General features: G+C 33.7%; 1 long non-coding RNA gene across 1 annotated transcript; it reads right to left on the minus strand.

The window, feature by feature from the left end:
- Positions 1–212: 212 nt before the first annotated feature.
- LOC139861740 (uncharacterized) lies at positions 213–4755 on the minus strand. The gene is made up of 3 exons (XR_011763935.1): positions 4442–4755; positions 4300–4364; positions 213–1443 (listed from the first exon to the last, which is right to left on the minus strand). It is a non-coding gene; the product is annotated as an uncharacterized lncRNA (long non-coding RNA).
- Positions 4756–12682: the final 7927 nt, after the last annotated feature.

Here is a 12682-nt window from a genome sequence, read left to right on the forward strand (position 1 = left end):
AAATTCCCGGGTCATCACAAAGAAGGGGTGCTAGCGGCATAGGAGCTGACTCGAGATCAGCAGCTTTGTGTCGCACTAAAGTTTACCCCTAAACTAAAAGTAAATATCATCCATACGCAAAACAGTGTTTTCAGAAACTTACACTATCAAATGAAGCAGGGAACTTAAGCAAACCTTTCTGGTTCACAGCAAAAAGGCCAACAAATGTTCCTCAATCCCCAATTCATTCATTCAAATATCACAAAACAAAAGGGAAAAGTAACCAATACCAAAACAATTCATAATAGGCATCATAAAAAAGGTCTTAAATAAAAATGTTGATAACGATAATATTACTTAAGTAAACAAGACGAAGACTAAACAGAGTCATCACCCTTCGACATTTTCATTCAAGCTATCTTGAGGAAAGTACCACATTTCGGCAATATTGCACCCGCCTATTAAACTATTGTTTCTGTTAGGAAAGTATATGCACGTCTCATATCGATTTCCGCGACCCTCCCACGTCTCCGGATTAATACCCACACCACCCGCAAAATAGCTTAAAAATAACGCATATTGAGCTATTGTCTTTGTTGCCGGGACCCATTCCATACTATCAAAATCTAGTTCCAAGGCCTCGTACACATTCCCCGGCGTCCAAACGGGCACATAAAGATTATCATCCGAACTTAAAAACTGTGTACGTAAATAATAAATCTTGGAAACGTTCTTCATTTCAATTTGCGTAAAGGTAGGCTCGGGATTAAGACTCATTTCACTTAATTGATTTCTTTCATGTAAGGCGTAAACTTCCCCTTAAACACGCATAAATCTTTGATTATGTAATTTGAGTAGAGTGCTTTCCAACCCGTTTGTTGACCGGATATCGAGTAGCATATTATGTTAGAACACTTGGGTGTGAGTAAAAACATCCACGTAGACATGGAACGCGAATAGACCAGAATAGCGTTGACTGATTCTAAATTCGTCGCATTAGCGCGAATGGGAACATTGGGGAAATAAAGTTTGCGCCTTGTGATAGGATTCACAAGCCATAAGTCGTTGGTCTTCGAACTGTACATAATCAGGTAGCCGCAAGATACGCCACAACAGATTCTGTTTTTACAGTTTGGAAGCATGGTTTTGTACTTTTTTCGTTTAGAGTCCTCAAAATAGTACTTTATGTTAGCACGAGTCTTAACGAATGATATTAACATGGGTGGTTGGCATTTCATAAACTTGGCTCGGTTTGACAGTGCGCATGCCCTCCAAGACTTGCAGACCCAACTTAAGGAGAGAAAATCACCAACTCCAAGTTTCATTATGATTAAAATAAGGATATCATTTAACAGATTTGACCATGGTGGGGATCCACCATCGTCAAAAGTTTTCGACTTTTTCCCGCTAGAAGCATTGTGCCTCACCGTTTGAGTCATGCTTCTCGTGATAGCCATTCCAACACTAGCAAAAGAAAATTTGATTAATTATTTGAGCTCAATATGTATACAATAAACCACATATGATACAACAGTTGTAAACTGGTGACAAGCATAAACGTACACAAAAACAATATTTCTCAATTCTAAAATGTTGCTATAAAAAAGAATCTCCACACAAAATAAAGAACATACAGCATGTTACTATCATAAGTATATTCAGAAATCAGGAACATAGTAACTGTAAGGGTGAGTTTGTTTGCCTATTTATTAAATGATTGCATTAGCATTCTGTGCGTTTGTTTGTGGTGTCTGAATGACAAATGATGTTGAACCATTCAGTAATATGTGCTGAACCAGTAAGAGTTGAAGTACAATCTTAACCATTCAGCACCTCCATTTTTTGATTATCCTCCTTATATTATATCCAAAACACTTACAAACCAATTACATTATTTTATTATTCATTTATAAGGTTGATAGATTAATTTGACATAATTTGTAGAGTTCATTAGGAATGATTATCAAATAGGTTATTGTCATTCTTTTGAGCACTTAATCATTATGTTTTGTCATACGCAGCCTAAGTGACCTATTGAGGGCCCAATGAGAACACTACGTAGGGCATAGGATCTTAATTTATACAGTACAAAATAAAAACAACTGCTCCTTTTTACACCAAACTTGAACTCGTCTAAGCTTTTAAAAATTACAATACGATAGAGTAAACTCAAGTGATGTTAAACCGGTTTTAAATTGGCCTAAAAACTATGCAAGTTACAACCATCATCTATACAATTGTAAAAGCTACACAATAAAAGGAAGCATTTAATGTCAAATTAAATCAATTCCAGTTTCATATAGACGATGACAGAACATGTAAACCCTTAGGAAAAATCAATCTTCGTAGTTGAAGAAATATCATAAACTCATGATGAACATGACACAGTCAGAGTAAGCTGATTAGAACAAAGAAAAAAAAGAGCATATGGCTTTTTGTTGTACTTATATCAAAACAAAGAATCAAAGCAGTGAAACGAATCAAACTGTTATTGTTGTGAATTTTGAAATATTAAGTTACCTAAATTAATTTGTAAACTTATATTTCTACTGGGAAATATTCATTTGCATCCTTAATTTTGCTTGAAAACCAGGGGATAAATCTCAGCCCTTGGATCAATATAATCAATGGCTAGGATTAAAAACGCGGGACAATCACATGTGATTGGCTAGGATTAAAAACACGGGACAATCACATGTGATTGTAAGATCCAATCACATGTGATTGTAAGATCCAATCACATGTGATTGTAAGATCTCAAGCAAAATTAAGGATTCAAATGAATATTTCACTATTTCTACTTGGAAACTGAAAATCATCGTATTATTTATGGTCATCCAAGCATCAAATTCTTTTTAAACAAGAAAATTTTGGGACTTCAGTATCCTTAAAAGAATCCATTTAAGTGAACATTCAGTGTTGAATTCAGACAATCGGTAAAAAGCCAAGTTCGGAAAATAAAACGCCCATTTTACTGGTTGTTAGCCGCATATCCCCCAATGTGGAAACAATCATAGCTTTTTAATGAGAAAATCCCAAAACTTAAAAGCGTTAGCAATAATCGAGCAAACATAATCAATTAAAGAAAAGAGCAAAAGATATTAGACCATCGCAAAGCAGATTAATGCAAAATTAAGTACATTTAGGCAAAAGATCATTTTTTGTAGATTGAAATCTAACAAAGTGACATAAGAAAGGAAACAATTAAACAGAGAAGCCAATGGAGAAAAATATACTTACAATCGAAAACGTGCGGCGCTAAGACTGGAGTTGCAGGGAAAGAGATAGAAAATGAGGGCTTAGGGTTAGGTTTAGTGAGAAAATATACCCTTTTATAAAATGAAGTCGTAAATGCACGTGTGATCGGTGTGCCTAGACGAGTTGGTCAGGAGCTTGGAACGGCTAGTCGGTTAAGTCGGGGAGTAGTGTTGACAAATGTTGACTTTTAGTAATAAAATGTATTAAACATATATTAAACATAAATATAAAACATAAATATAAAACATAAATATTTTAATGATAATTTATCAAAATAAACATAGGGCACGAAATTTAATTTTTAGAAAAATATTAAAGTTTTTATACAAACCTTGACTTTGATCAACTCAAACCCAGCTTAGTCATACTGAGACCGACTTTAACTGACTTTGACCTGAGTTTTTAGCATTGACCGACTTTTGAGACGTTTTCGGACAAAACAGGACGGACTAGTCACCAAAACGTTTAGTCAGCCGACTTTTGCAACACTGACAACATTAACCGACAGACAACTCTCTATTATATAGTACTTCAGGTGATATATAGAGGGGCGAGTCTACAGCCAAGGCATTGGGGTCAAAGGACCCCACTATTTTTCAATTTTGTTTTACAAATTAGTACTAAAATTATATAGGACATCATTAAATTGAAAGATAGGACCTCATATATTTTTAAAAGCAATAGATTTTTTGGAGTAAACACTCATATTTTGGAAAAACATTTTATAAAGTACTACTCAAAGTATATAGGAACCCTTTGAATTTTGATCCTAGATTCGCCACTGGACTCATATATACTTGTACTAACAATATGTTTAGTTGATATAAACGAGAACGGATGAACATATCCCAACAGCACACATAATGTATTCTAACAAGTCAGTTAGTCTAGTCTGTTAACTTTCTTATTTTCCTATCAGGATTTCGTCCACTTTATTAATATGAGATATGCAATAAATGGTAAGATCTCCAAAACAAATATATACATCAGATAACATAACTGAACAATAAATAAAATCATGAATGAGAAAACTCAGTAATCACAATTAATAATGGCACGTACCCGATACATGGTGGGATGCACTACAGAAACTCTCCAACAAAGTACACAAACCATAAAATATCCAACTGAAACACAAAATGTGATTCAGAATTAATAATAAGTTAATAACCGATAGACGTGTAAAGTATAACAAAGACCTAACCTTATTTTAGATCCTTTTGATGTCTCCAACCAACCGGTGAAAACGGGCACTCTAATCCCGACCCGACCCACTTCTCCTCCTTCAATATCCATTTCCTTTTGTGTTGTTTGCTTCTATTTGTTAACTTGTTCCTTTTTTTAACAGCAAGTTTTTCAGCCTTACATCACATAAAGCATGAAAACAAGGCCAAACCTTGAACTTGTAAAATAAACAACAAATTAAGTAACGATTAAACCATCAATTAGCAAGATGAAAACTCTCAAAAACGTAAGTTCTAAAATTTCTCCCAACACGGACAACCAATTGTTAAAATTACCGACAAAAACATACAATTGATTACACAAATGTATTAAATTGAGAGAGTTAGGATGATGAAGAAAGAAATACCTTGTGCATAATTTGTAGGTTGTCGAAATCCATCAAACCAGAAAACAGGGGTTTTATGGAAAATGGAAAATGAAAATAAATAAAAAAAAAAAAAAAAGTTTAACGTGTTAGCGCGGACCGGACAGAACCGGTAGAGCCGCGTTTTCTATTTTCCCACTTCTTAGTAGGCAAGAAAAATTCAATTAGACCACAGATAACGTCCACATGTCACCAGAAACGTCCCGACAAACACCGGAAATGGGTGTTTGTGGCCCATAGTTTGTCGGCCGATCACGAGGGAGAGAGAGGGGTAGTTTGTGAGGTGACGCGCTGTGATTGGTTGATGAAATATGGCCGTTGGAGGACTAGCCGTTAGAGATTTTAATTTTTTTTTTCTTTTCTTTTTCTCCTATAAAAACATACACAATTTACCTTCATTTTCATTAATCATTTCACACATTTCTCATACTTTATACATATCAATCCAATTTATATAAACATAAACATTCTAGTTTTCATCAACAAAAAATGGAGTTTTTAGCTGCGAGTCTTGGAATAGCACCTCATCCGACGAAGAGGAAGAAAACCAACCTAGAAGAACTCGGGTGCAACGAAACCCACAACGTTTTATTAATAGAGATCGTGAACAAGCGGGTATTAATTTGTGGAACGACTATTTTTCTCAAACTCCGACGTATTCACATGACATTTTCAAGAGACGATTTCGGATGCGAATTCATTATTTCTCCGTATCAAAGACGGTATTCTCAATCACTCTTATACTAATAATGTTCATAAACACTTTGCATTTTTCCAACAACGTCCGGATGCACTCGAACGTCTTGGTTTTACAACGTTTCAAAAAATAACTTGCGTGTTACGCCAATTGGCGTATGGAACATCCGCTGATATTTTTGATGAATATATAAAAATGGCGGAGAAAACGGGATATGTTTGCTTAAATTATTTTTGCAAGTATATAATCGAATTAAAATGTTTACTCCGTGATTAGGGATGACAATGAATCGGATATGGATCGAGTGATGTATTCATATTCATATTTATTTAATTTCAGTTCATCCATATATATTTATATCTATATTCACTGGATTAAGTGAGTTAATGGATATCCATTAGATATTAAAAAAATATATTATAATACTAGATTTATGAGCCCGTGCGTTGCACGGGGACTAATCCGTAAACATTTTTGGTTTTTAAACTTATATATGAAATAACGATATTATAGGAAAAATGTCAAAAGTACTTTTGTGGTTCAGTTGGTAAAATATACATTTGTAAACAACACACATTAGTAAAACTTTGATACTAATAACAACTTCTGTACATTGATCGAACATATGTCCCCGTTGATACTTAGTCAGTCAGGCCAACCGACCCAACTTTAGCATCTTTTGTATTTTCAACTTACACTTTGTATTTTCAATCTCCATGCACTAAAAGAAACACCTCTATACATTTATTATAGGTAAAATTGAAGTGGTTCAAGCAAGTCAAACAAATTTTTAAATCACCCAACTCGTATATTCAAAATATATAAAACATCAAAAGTCAAGGTTTTTAATAACACCTCTCATAAGTCTTGTTATTTCATATTCAAACTCACTAATATAAATGAAGTCTTTTAATCACATCACATATCTTACACAACCAATAAAGTGGGTGTGGTCAAGACCCTCACCAACACATGGTGACAAGTAACAGAAGTTACTCATTACCCAACTTATTTGACATGCCATGTTTTTTAAGGAATAAAAATACTTCGACACACTTAAATAAACAAAAAAAATTACATATTTACATTAGGCAAACCTAATGGGGAGATTAATGGACATTCAAGTCCTTACAAATTAAAATACTTACTAAGTCCACTACAAGATATAAAATAATACATCCAAAATTCGAATGCAACTCATTACAAAAGAGAGAGTCAGAAAGATTGTTGTAGTTCATTCCTTTACCTTGGTCAATGTCTTTTAGGCCCAAATCAATTAATTTCATTCCTTTACCTTGGTCAATGTCTTTTGGAATTGTACACTGCAAATCAAAAACATATAAGGCTATTATATTCATCGACAGCAAGTATATATATACTTGTATAAAGAACACATGGAGGTATCAAATTTCAGATAATCAAGGTTTAAAAGTTTACAACAATGAACAGACAAACATGAAATCATGTCAGAGGTGGCAAGACTAATCCAAACTACAAAACAGAGATCGGAGGCCATATTGAACTGATGCCCATCAAATAATTTGGTAAACACTAAATCATGCTATTTGAGTATTAATCAATTCGGGACAAACACCAGACTTAGGCTTTTCTTATTTTGCCCATCTCTACTAAAACTTGCTACTTAATCTCACAAAACTAAAAAGCTAAAAATCATCTATTCATGTAGCTAAAAATAATAATAATAGTAATGTACTTAACTGGTATCCAAATCAAACATATCTAATTACAAATTAAGCAATGGCTATATTTAATTGAGTATTTTTATTCGACGTAGACACAAATGTCATGTTTTACTTATCATATATGTGTAAAAAAAAATGTTCAGCCTGTGCGTTTTACCGAGTAATTGCTAAGCGTGTTTCAAATAGGAAGACAAGAATTACAGCCGTAAATACAAAAAGAATGTATAATAAATCATTCAACACTTTTGAGTTTTCAAACAAAGATTCTTCTACTAAAGGTGGTAATTTTTACCCATTTACAAATGAACAGATATCTAGGTTGTATTTTATCTCTAATGAACAGATTGGACAAGCGAGTGTTATGGGATAATGTGTCCAAACCAAAAAGTACCCTTTATGACATGTTATTTAACTCAAATGACCCGCCCATTTTGCAACCTCTAAACTATGTGACGTTATGCGAGGGGTATACGGAATAGTATTAATTTTTACAAGGAAAATACTATTAAATACGATACAATTTTACACAAGTTATTTATTTATTTATAGAGTGGAAATACCTAAATCTTGCTACAACACTTATAGGCAGTGTACCTAATCGTACAGTAGTGTAGTTTTTAGTAAGTCCGGTTCGTCCACAGGGAACTCGCCAAGTTTAACGCTATATTTTTAAAACTATATTTGTATAAATATAAATATAAATATAAGTAGTATTATTATTATAAAAGGGGGTTTTTACCGTTTAATGACCGGTTTGTCGACTTTAAAACTTTAGTCGCAGTTAAAACCTAATGTAAAATATTAAAAATAAATATAACTTAATTTTAAGCGTAAAGTAAATAACGATAATGAAATTGCGATAAATAGAAATTGCAATAAAATGACGATAAATAAAATTGCGATAATTAAAAAGTACGATAATTAAAATGACAATAAATTAAAGTGCGATAATTAAAAGTGCAATTAAATATGAAATAAAGGAATTATGCTTATTTAAACTTCCGTAATCATGATGTTTGACGTGTTGATTTTAGTTTATTACCATGGGTTAATTGTCCTTTGTCCTGGATTATTCAATATGTCCATCTGGTTTTTGTCCATAACAGTCCATCAGTCATAAATATAAAGTGCGAGTGTCCTCGTCAAATTATCCTTATATCCGAAGTCAAATATTCCAACTAATTGGGGACTTAAACTATAATTACACCAATTTTCCTTGTATATAATTCACCCCTGTTTTAATAAGTCCATTGACTATTAATCCATTCCCGTGTCCGGTTAAATGAACGATTATTAGTACTTATAAATATCCCGTCCATCGTGTTCGATCGAGTGTATGTGGTTATTTATAGGTACGTCCAATTGTAAATCTTTATATTAAATTAACAAACTATCATTTAATTAAACAAATATAAAGCCCATTAATAGCCCATAGTCTAATTTTCACAGGTGTCGTTCTTTTGTCCAAACTCCAATTATGGTACAAAGCCCAATTACCCCGTCTTTAATATTTAGCCCAACATCATGATTACTTCGGCTTAAATAAGCATAATAATAACTTAGCTATGAGACATTAATTTAAAAAGGTTGAACATAACTTACAATGATTAATAATAGCGTAGCGTTACACGGACAGAATTTCGACTTACACCCTTACAACATTCGCTAACATACCCTTATTATTATTAAAATTAAAATTAAAATTAAAATTATATATATATATATATATATATATATATATATATATATATATATATATATATATATATATATAATACGTTGATAGATAGAGAAGAGAAAGATGTGTTTTTGCTCGAGCATCAAACTGCTTTTTATAGGAGTGTGGCCAGAAAAAGTGGCCCATGCGATCGCATGGAAATATAGCCTCCAGGCCATGCGATCGCATGAAGCAGGAATCCAGCTCACAATCGATTGTTTGCTTCTTGCCGACGGTTTTATTAAATAATATAATATATAAATGATTTTAAGAATTAATTATATATTATATTATATTCATGTGCATAGTTGACTTGTAATTTTTAGTCCGTTGCGTCGAGTGTTGAGAGTTGACTCTGGTCCCGGTTCCGGATTTTCGAACGTCCTTGCGTACAATTTAATATCTTGTACTTTGCGTTTTGCGTCTTGTACTCTTGTAATTTTGAGACGTTTCTCATCAATAATTTGAACCACTTTGATTGTACTTTGTACTTTTTAGCTTTTTGGTCGTTTGCGTCTTCAAATCGCCGAATCTGTCTTTTGTCTTCACCTTTTATTATTTAAACGAATATCACTTGTAAATAGAACAATTGCAACTAAAAGCTTGTATTTCTTGAGGGATAATGCTATGAAATATATGTTCGTTTTTAGTATTATCAAATATTCCTACACTTGAGCGTTGCTTCTCCTCAAGCAATATAGTCTTGAAATAAAACTTTACTAGAATCACTTCTTTATTCTTCACACTTTGTACATCAGTGATTTTAATACGGCGGTATGAACAATGGTAGTAACGATGTGGTTTACAGTCTCACATGACTATGAAAATTTAGATCTTTTAGGAAATTGGATCTTTATGAAAACATTTGATCTTTTGAAAATTCAATCTAGCTTTTACCCTAGATAAGTTTTCCGGAATAACCCTTCACCGGTGTTTGCAAATTGTTTTTGTGGGTTTTGTGGGTTTCAGATTTGAAAATTTTAGCTCAAAACTTGAGGTTTTGTGTCACCCACTTGCTAACCTTGTATTGGGAAAGCAACACGTCCAGTATACTTGCTCCGTATATTACCTTTCGGTAAACTACCGTCCAGTTGTAAAGGAAAGTGTTGAACAAACAACTGTTAAGGCAATGTCCCCTGACATGCTTTTAATTATGGTTTATATCATGTCGGATGCAATTACTATCCTTTGTAGGAGCAATAGTAAAGCTCACCCTATAGTTTTTTGGTCTGGCACAAGGTCCTGTCTTCGACCATGCTATGCAACCACCGTTCTTACGGTTGACACCATATTTGGTTCAGGTGACCTAATGAATTCCAGGTGAATTCCTAGGATTTTGCGTTCAATGGTAATGAACGTATTGAAAATGGGTTTTTAGAAAACAAATCGGTTTGTAATTTGATCAAAATATTTTCTCGTTCAAGCTCGAGTTTAGATATCATCGAATTCCATGAGTTTAAATTCTCAATCTTTAAAAGTCAATCTCAAGGATTGAATAATATCAGTCTTAAAAACTGATTTTTGATCTTTTAAGGAGATTATCCTTTCTGGGGATCTGATTCATTAGTCTTATCAAGCTAATTTGCACGGTGCTCTCCCCATTTTACGAGACAGATCCTCTCATGATTAGGATAAGTCTGACCACTTGGCGACCCTGTTTGATGCTGAGGTCCGTGGATTTCCAGCTGATTTTCGAGAAAACTTTTCAAGGTTTTTCGTAGACTCTACAACTGGTCTGGATGACAACTTCCTGTCCTAAATCAAGAAGCGCGTGTCTTTTTCAGAAGACTTTACTTCCTTTTAATGATGGAATTGATTCATCGTGTAGATCCATCTTTCTTTCAAATATATTACAATTTACCAGGTAAAATGGTTAATTTTGTCCAAAACAAAAGTATCTTCAATTATTTGTACAAAAATATGTGACATATGTTCTAAATAACTTGGTAAATTTTTCCCACACTTGGCTTTTATTTTCCTTTCTTTGCCTTTTTATTGTCCTCTATTCTATTTTAAATGAATTCTAACATTTTGGGTTGTTTCTCAATTTATGTCCTTTCTGAGGTAACAATAATTTCGGTGTTAACACCTAGTTTTATCGCTCATAAATATGTATAAAATGATTTTGAATTCATTTATTTGAAATTTTTGAAAAATTTTACTAGAATTGGGTAGTCAGTATATAAGACTAGGGCTGTTCTTTATTATTAGAGAGCACTAGATTCTAATACAACTACTGTGTTACTAGTATTTTTAATGGTAACCAAGTGTTTAAGTAAAAAAAAAATTTAAAATCCGAAAGAATTTAACCCCTTCCCACACTTAAGATCTTGCAATGCCCTCATTTGCAAGAAATCAGTAACAATTTAAATTATTGAGGGTGATTAGCGTAGAAAAATGATTAAATTTTACCAAAGTTTCCAAACATATTGGCGTTTGTTTGTTGAATGATAAATGGTGCACATCATTTGTTCATTCCGTCTTGTTGTTACATCACATTTGTTTTTCGTTTTGTCGTCAAAATTAGTAGCTTTTGCTGAACTTAATGCCAGTCTTTAAAAATGCGTTATTTTACCCTGTTGTGTACATGAAATAAAATGCATACAATACAAATATAAACATGCATGGTAATTTGAAGTGGAACTTAAAATCCCACTTTCAAATCAAATATGAAATATTAGTACAACATAATAAAAATGTTAAAACTTACATAAAAGTATCACACTATAATATGTTTAAACATAAATAAATAAAAATGATAAAAAGATAAAAATCATAGAAATAACCAACGGAACTATATCAATCTGGATATGGGTTCCAGTTCATGTCGTCGGGCGGGTTCCATGGTTGGTTATAGGTGTACTGATAGGCCTGGTTAGGGTCGTAGAGAGTAAATGGTGGTCGCATATCGGGCTAGTGTGGAGGATAGTAAGCAGGTCGGGTCGGTACGTAGTGATCCTGAGGTGATAGCTGGCTCATGATCTGATGCTGATGATAGTGCCATCTATCATGCTGTCGTTGCCTAGAATGCTCGTACACATCCTGGACGTGCCACTGCTCGTATCGACTATGTCTATCCTGGTTTGTCATTTCTACCTCATCTATATGCTGGTAGACGTCAGTCATAGCCTCCCTAATGACATCCCTAATGTCATCTGCTTCCTCCATTTCCTCATCTGAACCTCTCTCTACCTGAGGATGATTACCATCATATGGTAACGCCTGATTGCGTCTGCTCTTCAATACCTTAGCACCCTGATAGACCTTCAATCCTAAAGTATCATCCTGTTCCCTACATACCAAAAGTGGACCCCCTTGATCCCTATCTACACCCAAATACTCTCCAATGAGAGTAACAAAAATACATCCTCCTATTATTCCCCCGTCCTGTATTCCTGCTACCACTTTGGATAGATAAAAACCAACACAGTAGGGGATATTAACAAAGCTTCTAGTGTTTTGAATACACTTAAGGTAAAATAAGACGTGTAAGGTCATCTTCTCCTTGTTTTTACCTCTTTGTGTAATCGAATTAGCTAAAAATCTATGTATAATACGTAGCTCTGCTTTGTTAATATCTAAATAGGAGTGTCTTCCTCCCAGTGAAAAAACATTGTAATCTGACATACGCCTCCAGACGGCGTTCGCGTCAAAATTCCTATCTACCCGCTCCCCATGATAAATCAAATTTGTACAATCGGGTAGTAGTAATTCACCAG

The sequence above is a fragment of the Rutidosis leptorrhynchoides genome, chromosome 8 (assembly GCF_046630445.1).
Source record: "Rutidosis leptorrhynchoides isolate AG116_Rl617_1_P2 chromosome 8, CSIRO_AGI_Rlap_v1, whole genome shotgun sequence".
NCBI lineage: Eukaryota > Viridiplantae > Streptophyta > Magnoliopsida > Asterales > Asteraceae > Rutidosis > Rutidosis leptorrhynchoides.